This window comes from Lactuca virosa, chromosome 8 (genome assembly GCF_052849685.1).
Source record: "Lactuca virosa cultivar CGN04683 chromosome 8, Lactuca_virosa_CGN04683_v6, whole genome shotgun sequence".
Lineage (NCBI taxonomy): Eukaryota > Viridiplantae > Streptophyta > Magnoliopsida > Asterales > Asteraceae > Lactuca > Lactuca virosa.
In genome coordinates, this window is record NC_136433.1 from 130,831,091 (window position 1) to 130,853,572 (window position 22,482).

Below are 22,482 nucleotides of genomic sequence, written 5' to 3' on the forward strand. Positions count from 1 at the left end.
TGCTAGCCCAAATAAGTCCGGGTAGTGATCTCGCATCTCATCCTCCAGCTCCCATGTCCATTCAGATCCCCTTCAGTACTGCCATTGCACCTTTACTAACTTCACCTCTTTGTTTCGAAGAACCTTGGTCTTCCTATCTAGAATCGTAACAGGCCTCTCAATGTAGTTCAGGCTCTCGTCCTCCTGAATTTCGTTCAAAGAAACGACCGCGGCCTCGTCTGTAACACACTTCCGGAGCTGTGACACATGGAAGGTGTTGTGAATCTGGCTAAGCTCATCCGACATGCCCAAGCGATAAGCAACCTTGCCTACTTGGGCCGAAATCCTGAATGGGCCAATATATCGCGGCCTATCTTGCCTCTCTTCCGAAACCTGATGACTCCCTTCCATGGCGACACCTTTAGTAACACAAAGTCCCCCACCTGGAACTGAAGGTCCGATCGCCGTCGGTCAGCATAAATTTTTTGACGGCTCTGTGCGACTCGCAGCCGGTCGCGCACCAGCTGAATCAGACCAGTAGTCTTGAGCACCACTTCGGTGCTCCCCATGACCCGATGCCCTACCTCGCCCCAACAAACCGGGGTCCTACATCTCCGACCATACAACATCTCAAACGGAGGTCGGTCGATACTAGCATGGTAACTATTGTTGTACGAAAACTCTACCAATGGGAGGTATGTATCCCAACTACCTCCAAAATTCAACACGCATGCCCGGAGCATATCCTCGAGTGTCTGGATCGTCCTCTCGCTTTGGCCATCTGTCTGGGGGTGGTATGCCGTGCTGAAATGCAACTGAGTGCCCAGTTCCTCGTGGAACTTCTTCCAGAATCTAGATGTGAATCGAACATCCCGGTCAGAGACTACTGACACAGGCACTCCGTGCCTGACCACCACCTCTCGTACATAAATATCCGCCAATTTCTCAGCGGATATACTCTCAGAGATCGGAATAAAGTGGGCACTCTTCGTCAGCCTGTCCACAATCACCCATATGGCATCCACACCCCTCACTGTCCTCGGTAACTTCATGATGAAGTCCATAGTGATCTCTTCCCACTTCCACATGAATGGATAGCGGCTAAACCTTGCCATGCGGCCGCTGATGTTCGGCCTTGACCTTCCTGCAGGTCAAGCACCGCTCCACAAACCAGGCGATCTCTCGCTTCATGCAGGGTCACCAGTAACTCAATCTCATATCTCTATACATTTTTGTAGCACCCGGGTGTATAGAGAACTTGGACTTGTGTGTCTCCTCCAATATCTTCTGTCTCACCCCTCCAGTCACCGGTACCCACACTCGGCCGCATTGTGTCAGAAGACCTCGGCTATCCCGAACAAACAACGGATACTGACCCCAAATCCACTCTATCTTCCAATTCTCTTTCTTCACACCCTCGACCTGAGCCTCTTTGATCATATCCAACAATGGAGAGATCACCGTCATCCTCAAGCAAACGTTCCCAATCGGGGAACCTACCGCCTTGCGGCTTAAAGCATCGGCCACCACGTTGGCCTTCCCCAGATGATATAAGATCTCACAATCATAGTCTTTCAGCACGTCCAACCACCTCCTCTGTCGCATGTTGAGGTTCTGTTGATCCATCAAATACTTCAAAGTCTTATGATCAGTATAAATAGTGCACCGTACTCCATACAAGTAGTGCCTCCGAATCTTGAGGGCAAACACCACTACTCCCAATTCCAGGTCGTGAGTGAGGTAATTCGCCTCGTGAGGCTTCAACTGCCTCGAGGCGTAAGCTATCACATGCCCCCTCTGCATCAGTATCGCGCCTAACCCTGAGATCGATGCATCACAGTACACTACCAAGTCATCCAAACCCTCTGGTAGCACTAGAATCGGAGCCTCACATAACCTCTGTCTCAGGGTCTCAAAAGCCAACTGTTGATCCGTTCCCCATCGAAATGTCACATTCTTATTGGTTAAGCGGGTCAAAGGCACAAAAATCTTGGAGAAATCCTGAATGAATCTACAATAGTAGCCCACTAACCCTAAGAAGCTACGGATCTCGGATGCGTTCTTCGGTACTGCCCACCGCATCACTGCCTCAACCTTGGATGGATCAACCGAAATACCCTCCTGATTGATGATGTGCCCCCAAAAACTGCACCTCACGCAGCCAGAAATCACACTTTGAGAACTTGGCATACAACCTTTCCATTCTCAATGTCTCTAATACCTCCCTCAGATGCTGCTCATGCTGCTCCTTGGTCTTAGAATAGACCAGGATATCATCGATAAACACGATCACCGGCCGATCCAACATCGGTCTGCATACTTTGTTAATGAGATCCATGAACGCTGCTGGGGCATTGGTGAGCCCGAATGACATCACCACAAACTCATAGTGCCCATACCGAGTCCTGAAAGCTGTCTTCGGTATATCCTCATCCCGAATCCTCATCTGATGTTATCCCGACCGAAGATCAATCTTGGAAAACCAAGAGCACCCTGCAGCTGATCGAACAAATCATCGATCCTTGGTAACGGATAACGGTTCTTCACCGTTAGTTTGCTTAGCTCTCGATAATCAACGCACATCCTGTGGGACCAGTACTTCTTTTTCACGAACAGGATCGGATCTCCCCACGAGGAACTGCTCGGACGGATAAACCCTCAGTCTAGCAGCTCCTGAATCTGCATAGATAGCTCCTACATCTCGGGCGGAGCTAGCCGGTACGGTGCCTTTGCTATCGGAGCGGCACCCGACACTAAATCGATTCGAAACTCCACCTGCCTCTCTAGAGGCACTCCCGATAACTCCTCGGGAAAGACATCCCAAAACTCCTGTACCACATGTACACTGCCCAAGTCCGTCGTGGTCTCAACCCTCGTATCAGAGATATATGACAGAAATGCCGTACAACCCTGCTGCAGAAACCTCCTAGCCATCGCAGCTGAACAGAGGGTTGGCCCCTGTGAGGCCCTCTCTCCATGAATAATCAGTTCTCTCCCACTTAGGGTTCGAACCCTCACCAACTGGCGCTCACAATCTATCATGGCCCAGTTGGCCCCCAACCAGTCCATCCCAACAATCACCTTCAGCCCTCGCAACGGTATCGGAACTAGATCAACATGAAACCTCTCCCCTAGAAAATTCAGGACACAGTCCCGATACACCCTCGCAGCACTCACAGTGCGGTCGTCCGTGATCTCAACCTCAAGCGGGGAATCCAAAGTTCCCGGTGCATCCTGAAACTTCTTGCTAAGAGCAAGAGACACAAATGATCGGGTAGCTCCCGAATCGAACAAAACGTGAGCAGACATACCATTGACCAAGAAGGTCCCTATACATAAGCACAATATACACATAAGCAATGCAATAAATCTAGAGCAGGGAGATAAAATACGTACCATCCACAACATATGGCGCTACCCGAACCTCCTCGGTGGTCAGCTGAAATGTGCGCTCTTCGCCACAGGAGCATCCGCCTTAGCAGGGCGGCCATCGGTGATCCTCATTGTGGCGGGCGCAGGCGCTGACACTGCTTCTCCCCCTCCCTGCAACCTCAGACAATCGACCCGCTTATGTCCAGTTTGGTTGCAGTGAAGACAAATCAAACCCTTCTTGGGGCAATCCCTGATCACGTGGCCCGACTGGCCATATGCGTAGCATCCCGAGCCTGCTGGCCGACAAGCTCCACTGTGCGGCTTACCGCAATTGGCACACCGGTCATGGCCCTGCTGGTCCCTGCTAGAAGAATCCGAGGTCTTAGGCTTTTTAGCCTGTCCTACTGCTGTCTGTGCCTGCTCAAGCTTTCGCTTGGTGCGAAAGTCCAACTCCATCTCCCGCTCACGGGCCTTCTCCACCATCTCATTCAGGGTTTTGCACCCTGTGAAGCTCACAAACTCATGGATATCATCCCTCAGTATGGAATGATACCTCGTCCTCCTCATGTCCTCATCCGTAGCATACTGTGGGATCAAGAATGCTCGTTCCTGAAACTTGGCGGTGATCTCCGCCACAGTCTCGGTGGTTTGTTGGATGTCATGAAACTCCCTCAATATCCGTTGCACCTCGATAGGTGGTGCAAAATCCAAGTCAAATCGCCTAACAAACTCAGCCCATGTCATCTTAGCCACACCGGCTGCTCCCACCTGGCTCGTCACCTCTCCCCACCAATCTCGGGCCCGATCCCTCAGCATACATGAAGCAAATCCCACCTTCGCCGCATCAGGGCATGAACTCATGAGTTGGGCGTTCTCTATGTCCGCCACCCAACGTCGGCTAACAATAGGGTCCCTGACCCCAAAAAACTCTGGCGCCCCGCACGCCTTGAACTCCCGGAACGAGGGAGTTCGGGCCCCGATTTGGCCCGCAGCAATCTTAGATCTGAATGCCCTGAGCCTATCCTCCATGATCTCCATCATATCCTCCTTGACCGTACCAAAGATGAATGGGGTAGCGTCAAGGATGCCCCTCGTAACCTAGGCTGCGATGAGCTCACGCAACCTCTTGTCAATGGGCTCGGTAGTGTCACCCGACCCCGATCCAAATCCTGATCCCGATCCTGATCCCCTGCTCCAAATCGTGTCACCACCATACTGAAGTGTAATGTCATAAGTGATAATGATCAGGATATCCAAATAGGGGATCCTCCCACACCGGTCCTCCTTAGAGCTTCCGGATCCAACATCAGTTCCGGTACAAGTCTCGTGCTTTCAGTAGTACGGGCCCAATACTACATTCCACACCTACCTGTACCTTCCCTAAGGCTATACCCGATAACTCTAATTCGTCCCAAAACAAACCATATCTCATAGGCTACCGCATAGCTCAAATCCTAGGCTATCCTAAGATTTTCTCTACCCACATCAAACCAATCATAACATGTTGCCTTTATTCATGCAAATTATATACAAAAAAGGATTAAATAGACTTTTGAATAATAGATTCTACCCTAGGACCACAACCATACAAGGAACAGGAAATAAGGCCAAATCAATCATTCTAAGGCTAGAAGCTCCTAACCGTGTACAATTTTAAAAGCATAAACATAGCAAGATCCATACTCAAATATCAGTATAACATGGCTAACATATTGGGGAACTACTTACTTGGCTCGACTGATCACGCGCGTTGCACTCTCTTCTTTTCCATTCTTAAAAAGTTTTTAACTTTTTTTTTTGAAAACAATTTTACCATTTCCTTAGTTTGAGTCCTGACACACCCGAGAGTGTGCCCGAATCCCTCAAACCAAGGCTCTGATACCAACTTGTAACGACCCAATTTTCAAAAGAAATTTTTCATTTTTAATTAGCCAAAATATTTTCCACAAACCATGAAATCCCCAAATACAATTGTTTTCGAATTCGTAACAATAACAATTTTATTTCAAATCATCAGAGTGTCCCATAAAAACGCCTGAGAGAGAGTGCACGCCGTGCCATCAAGCCTTGCCATTGTCATTGGGCTCAGATGTACCTGAAACAAATCCACAAACTGTAAGCTAATGCTTAGTGAGTTCCCCAGAGCATAACCCACACACAATCCACATAACACATATCATATTAGCTATAAATCTACATATACCACATAAGCCATGCATACAACATATATGGATGTCGTGGGCTCGTCCCCAAGGTCTTACTCCATGATGCCATGGGCTCCCCACATGGTCTTACACCTAAGTGTCACGGGCTCTACCTTGGTCTTTAATAGGAAAGCCATGGGATCTCCACATGGTCTTACATCCGAGTGTCATAGGCTCTCCCATGGTCTTTTAGTAGGAAAGTCATGGGCTCTCCACATGGTATTACATCCAGGTGTCATGGGCTCTCCCATGGTCTTCCATACAAGCATACCACATATACCACTGGCATACTTCCTAGCCAGGCCCGACCCAAAGCATGGGCGAAGTGGGCCATGGCCCAGGGCATCAAGATAAGAGGGGCATCATATTTGCTGAGTTACTTGTATGTATAGTTATTTTATTTGGCCTTAATTATGAAATGGTCCAACATTTTTAGCTGATATGGGGCAAGGCTCATGGCGGGATGTGGACATGGCTAAAAAATTGAACGCATAAAATAGAAATTAACTGAACCAATCACGAATCAAGACAAAATACGATGAGTCGATGTCGTCGATTTCCAGGCAAAACCAAATCACGAATAACAGTAAAAAAAATTCAAATGTGACACACAACAACGATTGTCAATTGATGATTTAATCGCCCATCTGCCCATAGTTGTGTAATTGTGTTCGTTGGAGAAAATAGAATACGGATACCTGAAAAATGCACACGGAAACGACAAAACACAACCATGCTTGTTTTTCTGGTAATTTCCGATTTCTGATTTTGATTATCAATTGGTTTTTTCAGTTTGTATATTATTTCAGATTTCTATTTAGTGTCTGATTGTTTTTTAAATTCCTGATTGTTTTTAGTTGTGAATCGTAGTATGTAGATAGTGTTCTCTGTTTTTCGATTATGAAATCCTGATTCTATATATTAAGAAATGTAGATAGTGTTTCCAGTTTCCTATCTTTTGAGAATTTTACGTAGTGTTTCATGATTCTCCTGAATTGTATATTTGTATATAGTGTTTTCTGATTTTGATGATTTTTTGGTTTTAGGTTTTTAGTTTTCTTCATCCTTCTTTGTTATGGGAGTTGGGACAATTAAAATTTAGTAACTTGAAAGCAGTAACGGGAGCTTAATTAAGGGTTTGACTTTCTTTGCTTGAGTATTATTTGTTAAATTCGATTACAATTTACTATTTCCTATAGGAAGTGCAAATTGCCAGAATGGAATTTGGTACCAGGAGCACTGAACTAGAGAATGACTTTTCACTTCTTCATCCTTTTGTATCTCGCACTCTCTTATTCCTGTCTCTCAGCTTGGTTGCTGAGCCTCTCAAAGATTCTCATGCTCTAGCGGTTACTAATTGCTAATTTGCTATTTGTTTAATAAAATGAGTTTGTTTTCATTTATTGCTTTAATGATAACTAGAGTGGTAACCCCCGCTACGCGGGGGGCAGAGGGAGTTGATATGGTCGTATGATATGGGGTGGAACTTTTAGAGAAAATATTCCGTATCCTTTTTAATATACAGAGAATCTGTTTATAGAGTAGATAAATATATTAGCAGATAAGGATGAAAAGATATCATTCATTAATGGATCGTTATAGGGTATTCGATTACAAAAGAATCAATTCATACTGTTCCAACTCTTTTGTAATCGAATGCCTTGTAATGATCCTTTAATGAATCGACACTTTTGTTTCTGATATCCTGGCCTGTATTCACCGGAAAATTTTCAGCTGGTGGTGGTGCGACCAAAAGTTGGGGAGCTGCCATTTCCTGGTTTGGTCGGGCACTTGATATTTGCATCTATAAACATTAATTAGATTATTATTATTATTTTTAATCAAAATATAATAAAATTGAAAAACTTAACTTACTTGTTTTTCAAATATACCGATAACACTGCGGTCAACCAATAACTTTCTAAAATGTGAAGCAATTAGTTCAAGTGCCTTGTGTACACCTTCACGTTCCCCTTGTACCTCCACAACACTATCATCAGACAGAGCAATTACAGGGAGCTTTTCTGCATCCAGAAAACACAATTATAAATTATAATTGACCTTTTATTTTAAGAATATTATAATATATTTTTCAGCAAAACCTTGTCCGAGCACTCGAATTACACAACCGGAAGAATCTTGGATGGTTTTTATGGTGGCGCCCTGCTTTCCTATCAAGTTCCCGGCTTGTGCTGATTGTACCTCCAGCCGGCGGATGAATACGGTCAGCATCCACATCCGTTACCCATTTATGGATTTTCAGTAAACCAACCATTGCAGGAGGAACTGAAGCATCTGGTTCTTGTTTTGCAGAAATCAAGACCCGATAAAACAGAATACTTCTGATTAGTAACATGGTAATAGACTTCTTATTTTACTTTAGGACTAACAACAAAACGGTTTCAGTAAGAAGCTAGCATAGAATAAAATGGAAGTAAGATGCTACTGTACAAAAATGAATGAAAGTAATTAGCATACTTTCATTCATTTTTGTACAATAGCATCTTACTTCCATTTTATTCTATTATGACATCGTACTTTTGACTTTTTTTACTTTAAAAGTTGCATTATAAAAGTTCCAATAATATATAAATAAATAAAAATCGATATTTTGACCAATCAAGTAAATAAAATGACTAACCTGATGTAGGCTTTTAATTGTGTGGAGAAGAAAACCTGTAAAACCAACCATGTATCAGATCTGCATCGAAATATCACCGAAATTCGACATTATATCAATGTTAATCGACATAAAAAAAAACCTAGATAAATGTTGAAGTTTCAACTTTTTACAAATTTGCCCTCGTTAATGTACCTCCATTGCAATTCCATAAGTTGTTCCCATGAGTTTTAAACTACTTTTTCTCAACTCCTCAAACACCCGTGAAACTCCCTTCCACTGACCGGAGAAAGTAAACACATTTAACACCTACAAAAAAAAATTTAAAAACATTATTTAAAATAAATAACAAAAGTATACAAATTTGAACTATAAGTCTTTTAAAAATTTCTCTTATAGTATCATATACGACCGAATCGAGTTCAACAGCAGGATCCTAGTTTTTGTGAAATCATCCTTACGCTTACCAGATTGTTGCTAATCCGCAAAAAATTAAAAAATAAATAAATAAACAAATAAAATAAAACACCTGAACAAACAATGCTGAGGGTAACAGAAGAATACAGATAACAGGGACGGAGAAACCAAAAACAAACAAAATTAAAGATCGATAAGTAGTCTATTTGTATAAAAGAAAAATCTTGAAACAAACTTACAAAGTTTTTGCATACGTCACATCTTCGGTGATGTTGTTCTTTATAGCATGATCTATGAAATGGTCGGTTTTCAGACATGGAGAACTACATAAAAATATTTCAATTTAACTTGGAATGTCAAATTAATCATGAATTTTTATTTTATATTATTATTTTTTGTTTAGGGTATAAATTTAGACCTCATAATCAGATATTGGTAGATTGCAAGCATGACAACGAATACATTCGGGATGCCAAACTCCTCCCATGCAACTTAGGAATCTCCCATGGCCGATTTCAACATTGCAACCAACACATATCCTGTAATTTAAGGATACAAAATGAAATTCAATAATGAAAAGTAAATGCAATATTTTCAATTTTTTATTTATTTATATCTAGATACAATTTGTTTAGTGTAAATATAATATAATATAATTTTTATTATTACATTGTTTTTTGTTGACAAATGGATTAAAATTTTACCGAAATCCTTAAAATTCATGTTTAATGGATTTCATTATTCCTAAAAAGGTACCTAGAAAATAATTATATTCTTTTGTTTTTATTAAATAACAAAATATCCTTATTATATACATTGAAATAAATAAAAAAGAATCATTTATACAAATTTAAAAAAAAAATTAAAATATTTCATAAAAAAAGTTAAATCCGTTCTATTTCATTTATATTTTGTCAAATGCGAGAAGAATTTTGACCCGAATTTCTTTGACATATTTAATTTGTTTCAAAAACTTTTTATCAACCAAAGCTTGTAATCAAATTCCTTTGATCCTCCCATTAGGATTGATGAAATCCATTAGACATGGAATTTAAAGGATTTCAACGGAATTAAACTATTCCTGGAATGGAATCACAATTCCGATTCCATTGGAATCTATAAGATTCTCAACTAAACATGCACACATTCTTTTGTTGGTTAATTGGAGTGATATAAACATAGCAATTATGATTAATAACACAATGAGTTCTCCATATATACCTATATCCACCGGAATAGGAGTGTGACATAGGCGGAATTACGTGTCCATAATCATTCCGTGGTGGTGAAATATCGACATTCAAACTTTCTTCAAGGGCCTTGGCAAGCTCTTCATCTTCCTCAATGTTGCTTTTTGCATCTTCTTCTAAAAGGTAAAGTGCAATTGCTCGATCAATTTCTTCACTATCAAAGTCCAATAATGTCTCCTACATAATCAAAACAACCAAATAATGAAAACTACACATAAAACCAAACAAAACAGAGGAATGGAATCACTGATTACCAAGGTTGTTGGATTACACTCCCATATTCCTTCTTCATCTCCATATCTTCCATGGTGTTTCCCTGAGATTTTAGCACACAAACCAAATCCGAGCAAAAGTTAATTGATCAGAAGGAAATTTTATTTCAATGAATAAGCTATAAATAATAGCATGAACACCCCAATCACAACAATTCTTGACAACATGGTGTGGGTGTCAATTATGATTTATTTGAAGTCCTATTCAAAATTATAGCGTTTTTCTCTGTTGACAGCTTAAAAATAAAATTACATATTTATCCATTATCATCATCAAATATGTTCAAATCTTCCAAAGGAGATTGAAACAGAGTGCATGAGTTCTGCTCCAGTGACATACACTTTCCCATTGTTTCCAGCTGTAATTGTTAAATTCTTCCCAAATGAGCTATATATTTTCCCTACAAAACAATCAATCAAATCATTCATACCATACTACTTTAGGCTTATTAGCAACCAACATCATCAATTCAAATTTCAAAAGTGGATATGTAAATTTCTATACCTTTGGTGCCAGCACCAAGCAGGAAAGCCCCCATACTGTCATGTGTCATTGGAATTGGTCAACAAAAGTCAAATAAATGGAAAACAAATACTGTATGAAATTGTACAATTTACCTAGCAGCAAGCCCGACACATACAGTTGAGACGCCACAATATCATCTTCAATGCATCACTTAAATTTCTACAAAATTTAATTGGGAAAGACATGGATCTCATCAAACCTTGTTAGGATCAACAACATCAAGGTACAGCTGAGCAAGAATGATGTTTGGCATGTCATCATCAATAGCTCCACCACAATGGATAATTCTCTATAAACACCACCACATACAAGTCAGGTATATTACATAAGTAGTAACCCAACCAAAGAAAGTGAAGTAAGAAGTCACAGGTGTAAGTAGGGGTGAAAACGAGCCGAGCCGAGCCCGAGCCTGGTCAGGCTCGGCTCGGGCTCGTTTAAGTTATATGAGGCTCGAGCTCGAGCTCGGCTCGATTCGAGCTTCTTGTACTCAGCTCGGCTCGAGCTCGTAAATAATTATACAAGCTCGACTCGGGCTCGGGCTCGGCTCGTTTTTTGTCTGACGTGTCTAAATAAGCTTAAGCTCGGCTCGAGCTCGTTAAGAAGCTCGTTTAGTAATACCCAAAATTCCTAATCCCCAAATATGTATTTATTTTAATATATAAAAATAATAATAAAGTATATTATATAAAGGCTCGTTTAGGCTCGCGAGCCTAATCGAGCTTAGTGACATGGACTCGAGCTTGAGCTCGTTTAATAAACGAGCTTAATATTAAGCTCGAGCTCGGCTCGGGCTCGGTTAAAATCGGTTTCGAGTCGAGCTTTTAGCGATCCGATCTCGAGTAGCTCATGAGTAGCTTGGCTCGTTTGCACCCCTAGGTGTAAGTAACGATAAAGATAAAGATGAAGCAACTCACATATTGAAAAAGCTGACTGGTAACACTCTGGAACCGTTCTTGCATCATTGGGGAGTGGCCCTTGACCTTGTGCATATGCTGGGAGATGGGGAAGACACCCTTCATCTTCGAAATGTTATGGTGACCTAAGCATCATATTAGAACAAAATAGCACCGGTGGAGCTGGGTAAAGTGGTGGTCGGTGTCCACATTTAGGGTTAAAGAGAGAAAGATACAGGAAGAGGTAGTGTAAGATGCGATTGAGAAACTCGGGAAATAAAAGTTGGAACCCACCAGCAAAATTACCTCCGTTCCTTCTAAATTCGAGAAATCGGTTTCTCGGTTACTGGAACAATAATCCCTAAATCGATGGGTTCAGATCGATGGGAAGTGGAAGCGAAGAAGTAGGTGAAGCGGAGGAGACATGAAGATGGCCGCAGTGGAGAAAGTGTAGAGTGAAAGCAAGAAACCGTAACATTCTTCGATTCAAATCTTCGTAGACGCGAATCGAACGTTTTGTGGTGCAATTGGCGTTCCAAATGAATAGCAAGAGCGGTGAGGTGAGCGGTGGGAATTTGGAGCAGCAGTGGTAGAAGGATCGGGAAGTAATAACCTAACCACTAAAGCATTTGGGGCGGTGGACTCAAATTTTCCATAAAACCCCCCGAAAAATAAAGGATCAGGAAGTAATACAGGGACCATTCTTGCCAAAATTCCTACACTTTACTGTTAAAACTTTTCACAATCTTAATATATATATAATAATTACTTATTAGTGCCTATTTAAATCATGTGAATTAGGATTAGTGCCAATATTTAAATATCCATTAAAATAACTGAATTTTGCTATCCAAATTAGAAATAGGATTGCAGATTACTTTGCTTATATGTAGTTGCTAATTGAAACCGTTGAATCTTCTTTGTTCTAGTGTTGTTCGAAATTCATGATCACTTGAATTTGATTGCAAGGTTTCTTTGAGTTTTTTGCTTAATTATTGTAACCTGTTTTTTTATTCCTTTCAAACTAGGATACTAATGAAACCAATCAATGTAAATAGTTTGCTTGTTCGGACTTTTATTTTATTTAAGCAAAAGAAGTTACCAAAGAAACCAATTAGTGCAAATAATTAGCATTTTGCCAAGAAATCCTTCAAGTAAATAATGATCACTCTAAAAAGGAAACCAATTTGTGCAAAAAACTTTTGGTTATTGTATGATAGGATTTATAGGATTATGGTGAATTTTTATTTTCACCTTCTTTGTAATTACAGATTTTTGTTTTCAATGTTTGCATCATTTATCTAAAGGTTTTATTCTTCTCTGTCTAGTTATTGTTTATGAAGACGTATTTGATAAACCTAAGCATATTTCCCTACATAATTATCTACATAATTGTCTAGTGCTCAAAATAAGTAACAGAATCTAGCATATTTATTTATTGATGAGATTAAACATGTTTTATCTTTTGTCTTAGGTGAATTTTAAAAATTTATTATGTATGGATACACTTTGTATAAAAACATATTGCATTTTTGTTTTATATATATATATATATATATATATATATATATATATAATTTATAATTTAGCAAAATCCATACAAATATGGGGCATTATTAACATTTTTCGCCCGGGGCATGAAAAAGCTTTGGACCGGCCCTGTTCCTAGCTCATACCAACTAACATGCCACATAATACTAATTCAGCTAGGATACCACATATTATAAAATGGGTCGGCCTTATGGTGAGGAGACTCACCTCTCGCGAATGCTGAACTGACAAGATAAAATCCAATAAGTCCCAACGCATAGCTCCAACTCAACTTCATATAAACATCATGAGATTAACTTGTCACAATCTCGAAATACCATAAATACCCTCAAAGTCAACTCTGGTCAACCCTGGTCAAAGTCAAGGTCAACAGTCCATGTTGACCCCAATTCGTCGAGTGCATCTAGCGACTCGTCGAGTTCCTACAGAGCCCAGGAAAACTCGGACAAACCCTAGCCAACTCGACGAGTTCACTTGATATACAGTAGACGGGGGAACCCGATCCAACTCGTCGAGTTGCTAAGGAAACTCGTCGAGTCCCCCTCTATGTTTGCTTATTTAGATGATATGTTGAATACAGGGACTCCAGGGCCTGGATCTGAAACCCTAAGGTGAATTTTAAAAGTTTCCAACTTTACCCTCTAGAAACACTCTGAATGCTCTAAGGCCCTTATCAAAGGTTGGAAAGCTCAAAAGCTTAGCCATGTGGTCCAAGACTCTAGGGATCTGGAATCCCTCCTTTCCAGAAGAGTTTCTAGTCCTCAAAACGTTCCAAAGATGGAGGCTTTATGGACATGCATGTCCAATGCATGTCTTGAATTCAAAATGGCCAAAAAGGGGAAATATACTCTAAAAATCCTTGCATGGCATCCTTGCTTGACCAAAAGCTATATCTAGCCCACCTTGGGACCATTTTTCCCTGGAGATTCATAAAATTGCAAACTTTATGAACCCAATGCATGCAATCAACAAGAATGATAGGAAATGAAGAGTAAACTCAAGATCTAGCCATATTCTAAGATAAAAATTGAGTCTTTAAGACTTGCAACAGTCCACAAGATGGTCAAGCTCAAGAGTGAAGGCTTGGTTTGCTGGATCTTCTCCTTCTTCTCACTATCTTCTTCTTCTCAAGCTCCACAAGTCACTCTAGCTCACAATATGAGAGAGAATGGGGATTGGGGTTTAGCACAGACGTTCTTAGGGTTTGGAGGTTGATGAAAGGTCAGCCTCAAGGTTCATAAGGAGATTATATAGGGTGCAAACCCTAAAATTAGGGTTTATCCTCTACAGCACCTACTCGTCGAGTTAGGCCTTCCAACTCGTCGAGTAGGTCTTAGATCCCGCGTTCTCAGGATACTCTCTACTCGACGAGTTGGAGCTCCCCAACTCGTCGAGTCCCAACTCAAAACCCTAAACCTAGAAAATTAAATAAGACCTGGAACAAGTGTTACAATAATGATCTTATGTAACATTTGTTTATTAGGCGGTTATACGGATATGGATATAATAGATAGCAGATCCGATATCTTGGTGATAAAGATCAGTTCTTATTATAGATTAGATAGAATCCCTTGATTAAAGGGATTCACTAGAATAGTTTTGTATATATTCAACATTAGGGTGGAACCCTAATGTAAGTCTTGGTGACCGTCTTTGTGACATTCGTTCTCATGGTGAGAACACCCCTTTTTTGGTGAAAGACATCTTTGTGATTACTCGTGCTCTTTATTTTCATGTTTGATCTTGGTTTAGTTAGTTTGTTCTTCATTAATTATACTTGAAGTGTATCCGATCAATACAAACCTTCACGCGTGAACATCCTTGTCACATGGGTAATCATCATATATGGGTTTAACATCAACGTAAGCTAGATCAACCTCATTAGTGTCATTGGTAAAGAGTTTATGTGTAGCAATGGGTGCTTTGCGGTAGTCGGCTTGTCGGTGACCAGACTCAACACAATTAAAGCAATGCATACCGCCTCCTTGGCGTCCTTGTGAAGGGCCTGTTTAGTAGATTTTCGAACTGGTGGAGGTGGGGCCTGTTTAGTAGATTTTCGATCAGACGGAGTTGAAGAACCAGTAGCAGCGGTTGAACTAGAAGGCTGACGAAAGATCACATTTGCACGTCTTGCTAACTGCTTTCTGCATGAGAAGCACATTGATGTGCTTTTGCAACGGTTAACGGGTCAAACATGTTTAAAGTATATTGTAATTGTAGACGCAAGCCGCCAATATAACGAGAAACAAATTGAATTGGCAATTCGTTGAGGTCAGTACGAGCGAGAATTTGGTAAAAGTCGGTGGTGTAATCATCAACTGAGAGGGGGCCCTGACGGAGGTTTTGAAAGCGTTGATACAATTCTCGCTCAAAATTATAAGGTAAAAACACAGCACGAATATGTTTCTTGAATTTCTCCCAACTTGAAATATTGTCCTTACCAACATGCATACGAGTCTGTTTCAATTGTTGCCACCAAGCTTGCGCACGACCACGTAGACGGATCGTGACTAACGGGACACGACAATCGTTTGGGACTTCTTTAAAGTCCATACTTTCTTCAACTTGTGATAACCCATCAACGGATTCATCACCCTTAAGACCACCATCGAAATCAGGAATATCAACCGGAAGCCGCGTTCCCAATGACGATCACGTCGTTCAGGGGAAGGGTTTCGACGAAACCAAAGATTTTCTTCTGTAACAGTGCCGTCGTCTTGCTCCTGGTTTAGTGCATCAAGTCGTTGGGTCAGAAGTTCGAGCTGACGTCGCATATCTGCATTAACCCTACGAAAATCAACATCATCTATGGCTGCCACAGCGTCGACGTTCCTTGGTTTGCGATGCGGCATAACACAAGATCGGGCTGGAAACTGATACCACTCTGATGCAGCGTATGTGGCTAATTGCAAGAATAAATAAAAGAACTCTCATTGATTCAATTGAATGCCGAGAACTCACAAATATTAAGGGAAGCAAGCCCTTAATTTTATTCATCCAAAAAAAAAGTCTTCTCTCACATCAACAAGAGTTTTAAAAGCCAAACCCAAACACCAATTTAAAGAAATAACAACTAGGTCCCTCAAGTTTGAGACAACTACTAAAAATCTCAAAACAATAAATTGAAACTTTATATCAACAAAAGGCAGCAACGCAACAACTTAAAAGATGTGAAAATTCTTTGGGTGTTCAACTTTCTTCATGTAATTTAAGGCTATTTGCTCTGCATCATGTATTCTCTTCATAAATAATTTCAAACAAAAATTCTAAAAAAGAATATTAGAGACGTGTTCGGTCAAATTAGTTAGTTATTGGAAATTGTAGTTTTTATTTGTGTGGAAGTTTTCGGAAAAAAATAGATGTATTACATTTTTAACAGGTGTAATTTTTCTTTTGGCCTACCACGGTAAAGGAATTGACATTCCTTCGGTGGTGAGTGCGATTTGTAATAAAGAGTTGGAAGATGTTAATCATCTTCTTTTGAAGTGTCAAATTGCAGCAAATTTGAGGAGGTACATTGGTAGGTGGTGCGATGTTATGGTTCTTTGATTTACGGTGCTCGAAGATGTTGTGACTTGGATTAATTCTCTTCAGATATCCATTATGAAATGTTGCAGTCTTGCATCTTGGAAGCTATACCGATGTTTATGTGGTGGCTCATTTGACATTTAAAAAATAATCTTATTTTTAATGGTCAAAACATGCAAATGAATATTTTAATTGATAGATAGATTGATTATTCTTACGCTGTGATTGTGGTCCTTCAGAGGAAAGTTAGTGTTAGTCTTATAGTGTGGTTATTAAACCAATTTTAATATTTAGTTGTAGATATTTGTTAGCCATTTGCTAACCTTTTTAATAAAATTCCAACGGTTCCAAAAAAAAAAGAAAAAAAATCTGACCTTTGAGACTAATTTGAAAGGCTTTAAGCTTAGCGTTGTTTGGATTGGTTTGATATGAGACCAATTCAGCATGAGACTAGTTCGGGACTAGATGAGTGTCTATTTGTTGAAACATGGGACTGAGCCCATGCGGCTGTTCTAGACCGACTTGGGACCGAACATTCGAACAATGTAGGACGAGTCTGATCCATAATCAAAATATGAGTATATGAGGACCAATCAAATACAAAAACAGTATGTTACTTTAAAAAGACAATACAGAAACTTGTGAGCTAGATTTCAGTCAAAGTTGGAATTTATGTTAAAAGACCATATAATCAAATATAAGACAATATAATCAAAATCAAAAACATTATCGTTATAGTTGACGCTTGACAATCATAGAATTTAACTCAAAATCACTACTATAAAAAATAAAATAATTAACAACTTTGGAACCGAGAATCCCAAACAAATAAAACTGATGACGAATATACCTAACTAACAACTTTGACAAAGATTAATCGTTAATTTATTAACCTCCTTTTCTTAATTAAAAAGAATGTTTCTCGAGTTTAATTGTATAATCAAAACACAATCATTTTCACAAGTATGCCTTTATTTACGTGCCTTATTCATAATGTTTTTATTATACCATTTTTTGGTCATTTACAGGTGATGTAAGTTTGATGTCAATTGCATTAAATACCCTATATTTTACAAGATAAGTTTGATGTCAATTGCATGTCGTACAAAACCTATGGCATATTACATAGCTGAGCCATTGTATCTGAATGTGTATAATTATAAGGATTACATGTTTGTTGTTCTTTCTTATGATATCAAGTCAAACTTTTCATATGATAAAATACTTGGAAAAGTAACTTACTACGCAAGTCCCTGAGAATATGTTTAGTTTTATATGTACATATTGTCTTTTACTTGATAATTTTCTATAAATAGTAGTTGTGGTTTTATATGTACATATTGTCTTTTACTTGATAATTTTCTATAAATAGTAGTTGTGGTTCTGACCCCAATAGTAACCACTCCATTATGAAGATCAAACTTATCATCAAGATTTGCACTCTCTCACAGTCTCACCCCACCAACTCCATCTATGTATACTTCTTTATTCCTTGTATTTGTTATCATTTGTAATTACGATGCTCGATGTCTAAACTATTAAGTCCATAAAATCTTATCTTCATGATTATATACATGAATTTGATCATTTGTTGCACGATACAATATATATTGTTTTTCGGTGAGAGAACTCCAAGGTTTCTTTATTCCCTTTTTACTTTCAAATTTTCATAAACTTGAAATTTTGTTTTTTCCCTTTTAAACCCTACAAATTATTCTAATTAGTGAATTTGACGAGGGTATTTAAACTCTAAAGGGTCGTATAATTATATATTGTGGAAACTACGGTTAAACAAATTAAAAGAATTTTGATACTTCAAAAGCATATCATTAATAAAACTTATAAAATTTTATAGCATTTTAATGTAATATATAGTCAATTTTTTTATTTTAGTACGGATTATAGCATTTTACTTTTCTATCATAATGACATTCATAGCACTTAATTTTCATGTTAACGTCGATTATAACGTTTTGATTTTAAAAATGGAGAATTTCGTCTATATCCTTATAATTTTTCATAATTATGTCTATATTTTTGTAAACCCTTAAACTATATATATATATATATATATATATATATATATATATATATATATATATATATATATATATATATATATATATATGATGAGGTTCAATAGAGAACCATAATTAACAAGGAACCAAGGAACCAATCGTGAGCGTTGAAAATCATAATGATCAACGACCAAGGAAATAGATATACACTTGTACATTGGACGCACACACACCAGATTATACCAAAAAATTCACATCCTTACCGAAAAACCCACATCTTTTTTTCGTTAAAATTTTTTTTAGTCCACATTTTTTATCGAAAAAAAAACCGAATATACCGTTGTTCTCGATTTTTCGTCATCTTTCCATAAAGATCTATGTTGATATATAAAAAACGAAACTTTTTTTTTGAAAAAAACTCACTTCATTTTGTTAGTTTTTTTCAATATTTAAGTTTATTTTTATCAAAAAAAAAAAAAACTAATTATACCAAAAAAATTAATTTTTTGTACCCTATTAATAAACATCAACACCGACTAAAAAAAACATCGATTATTGTAGATTCACACTGTGAATCTAAACTATAAATATTTCAATTTTTAATATTCACAATGTGAAAAAGCTCAATCAGTTCAGATTCACATTGTGAATCTGACTTACTATTATGCACTATATATATATATATATATATATATATATATATATATATATATATATATATATATATATATATATATATAGACTAAATTGCACAAATGGTCCCTGTGGTTTGCTCAAAATTGTCACTTTGGTCCAAAAATGTTTGGACTAGCATCACAGGTCCAAAGTTTTCATTTTGTTGCTAGTTTAGTCCAATTTGCTTTGAACTTTTTCATTATTACGATTTTGCCCTTAGGAAGATCAATTGATGCAGAGAGAGAGAGAGAGTATATTTTATTGATTTATTTTTATTCCTTTATAAAAAAAATTTAAAAATAAAATAGAAAATACAATTTTTTTATTTTTCTTTTAAACAGAAAAATATTTAAATAAATAAAAAACTAAGGGCAAACTCGTCATTATGAAAAATTTCAAAGCAAATTGGACCAAACTAGCAACAAAATGAAAATTTTGGACCTGTGGTGCTAGTTCTAACCTTTTTGGACCAAAGTGGCAATTTTGAGCAAACCGCAGGGACCATTTGTGCAGTTTAGTCATATATATATATATATATATATATATATATATATATATATATATATATATATATATATATATATATATATATATATATATATATATATATATATATATATAGAGAGAGAGAGAGAGAGAGAGAGAGACAGAGAGAGCTAGGTTCAAGTATTCTAACTAATTATTGTGCGGATATCGTATGCTATGAGAATTACTAAGAGAATAAGTTGTTTAGCAATGCGAATACGTTCAACCTTACAAAAATAACGTCATTTTCATATTCTCGCTAATTGTTATTTATTTTTGTTCTCATATATCGTTTTTCACTCATTTTCATTATGACAGAATACGACCCAATAAACATTCTGACAAACATTCTGACATAAATGAGAATAATAATAATAAGTGTATAATAACCTTATAGACGATTTAATTAGTGAGAATGTGTGTTAATGACAATAGTTATGTAAGATTGAACGTATTTATATTATCAAACAACATATTTTCTTTATCATTCTCATAGCATACGATATCCGCACAATAATTAGTTAGAATAGAAGAACCTAAGCCTATATATATATATATATATATATATATATATATATATATATATATATATATATATATATATATAAAGCCTATAAACTCACATATATACCCAAATACTCATTTTAATCATAATTAATCAATTTAAAAATTAAGAACATTATATTTAAACTGGTTTTTATTATTAAGAAACTAATTAACTTGTAACATTACCATATTACCATGCTTCCAAAAATCTCAAACATATCGATAGAAATCTTGATGTAGCCGATTAATAACAGAGTTAGGGTCGATATCTCATTTATGAACTCGCCTATTAATATCGACTGATTGATCAGAGTTCAGGTCACAAATTCAAAATTTGACATGGAGCTGCCAACAATCCAAATATAATCCAAATATATTAATTAACCAAATCCATTGTCAAAATTGATAGCTACTTCTAAGATGTTGATCGATAATAGAGTTAAGAGTTAGGGTCGATTAAGCTCACTTGTTTGGAGATGCAAATCCCCATTTCATAACCACCAACTACAGAATAATCGATGGTCTCCTAAATTGATTCTAGGAGATGAAATATATTATTTTGAAATTGACTAATAATATGCAATCATCAGGTTTTGATAACCGATTATGCATAATATGAAACGAAAAAAAAAAATTCAGGTCGTGAATAAGGAAAACAATTGTGAGAAAGATTGTAAAAGAGTATTTTAGTAGTTTAGTTACGATCTAATTTAAAGATAATGTTTTTAATTTTTGAATACATAAATTATGATTAACTTAAGTATTTTAAATATATATTATAAAACCTATAAACTTTTATATATATATATATATATATATATATATATATATATATATATATATATATATATATATATATATATATATATATATATATATATATATATATATATATATAGGAGTGGGATCAAATGAGAACACTTAAAAGGTTGAGAACGCGAGAACAAATCTAGACCATCTAAATATTCAAATCTAAGGTTATTATTAGACGGACCATTTATGTAAATTATGGAATTTATTGGTATTGAAGTGTAACTTTGAAATAGTGAAAAGGGTATAATAGTAATTGATTATTTATTTAATTCCTATAACTTCTCACTCTTTCCTTTCAATTTCGTCTCTCTCTCTCTCTCTCTCTCTCTCTCTCTCTCTCTCCCTCTCTATACCTAGGGCACACCGCCTTTCAATTTTCTTGGTGTCATTATCTTCATAGAAATCAAAAGCTTATGCCACCATCATCGACACTGTCGATCGACAGGTAAAGGACGAACGTCGATCGACAGGCAAAGGAAGAACGTCTCCATCGCTAAGAGGCGGAGCAGCTGGAGAAGATGAATCTGATGTCAGAGAAGCGAATGGGTGGACAGCAGCACCATTAGGGCATCGTGATGCAAGAATTTTGGTGCCCGATGCTTGGATTTTGATATCCTGCAAACGATATCCCTCCAGTTACTCTACCCTTATTCCACAAAAGCCCTAATTCTTATAACTATTTCCTTTCACCACGTAATTGCTTCGTTTTAGTTTTCGATTTTGTTATTTTAAATTCATTTAGGGTTTTTTATGCAATCCAGGCGATTCAATGGTCATTGGTGATGCAATTTTGTTGTGGATTTGACCGGATCTTTTTATACGTATGTCTCGTGAAATCATTCGGTCTTAGGGTTTATTTATTTAATCAGAATCACTATTTCGGCGAAATTCTATTAATCCGCTAAGGCTTGATGTGGATTTCTCTTTTGTTTATGTCTCACGATATTCATTTTGTGAATATCAGTGTTTTTATGTGTGAATGACTGTATTTATTTATGAATAGCAGGGTATTCATGTGTGATCAATAAGTGTATTTATTTATAATTAGGAGTATTCATTGTATTCATGTGTGATCAATAAGTGTATTTATTTATAATTAGGGGTATTCATTTTATGAAGAAATGATAATTTTTATACTATTTTTTATTTTGTATTTATTTATGAATACCAGTTTATTCATTTGTGAATATCAGTGTATTCATATGTGACTGACTATATAATTATACATAATTATTTCTTTAAAATTTTTGCAGATAGAATGAATAAACATGCATATGTTGGGAGGTGAGAGAT

General features: G+C 37.3%; 1 long non-coding RNA gene across 1 annotated transcript; it reads right to left on the minus strand.

Moving 5' to 3' along the window:
- Positions 1–10,279: 10,279 nt before the first annotated feature.
- LOC145128864 (uncharacterized) lies at positions 10,280–10,849 on the minus strand. Its single transcript, XR_013717147.1, has 3 exons — positions 10,733–10,849; positions 10,620–10,654; positions 10,280–10,515 (listed from the first exon to the last, which is right to left on the minus strand). It is a non-coding gene; the product is annotated as an uncharacterized LOC145128864 (long non-coding RNA).
- Positions 10,850–22,482: the final 11,633 nt, after the last annotated feature.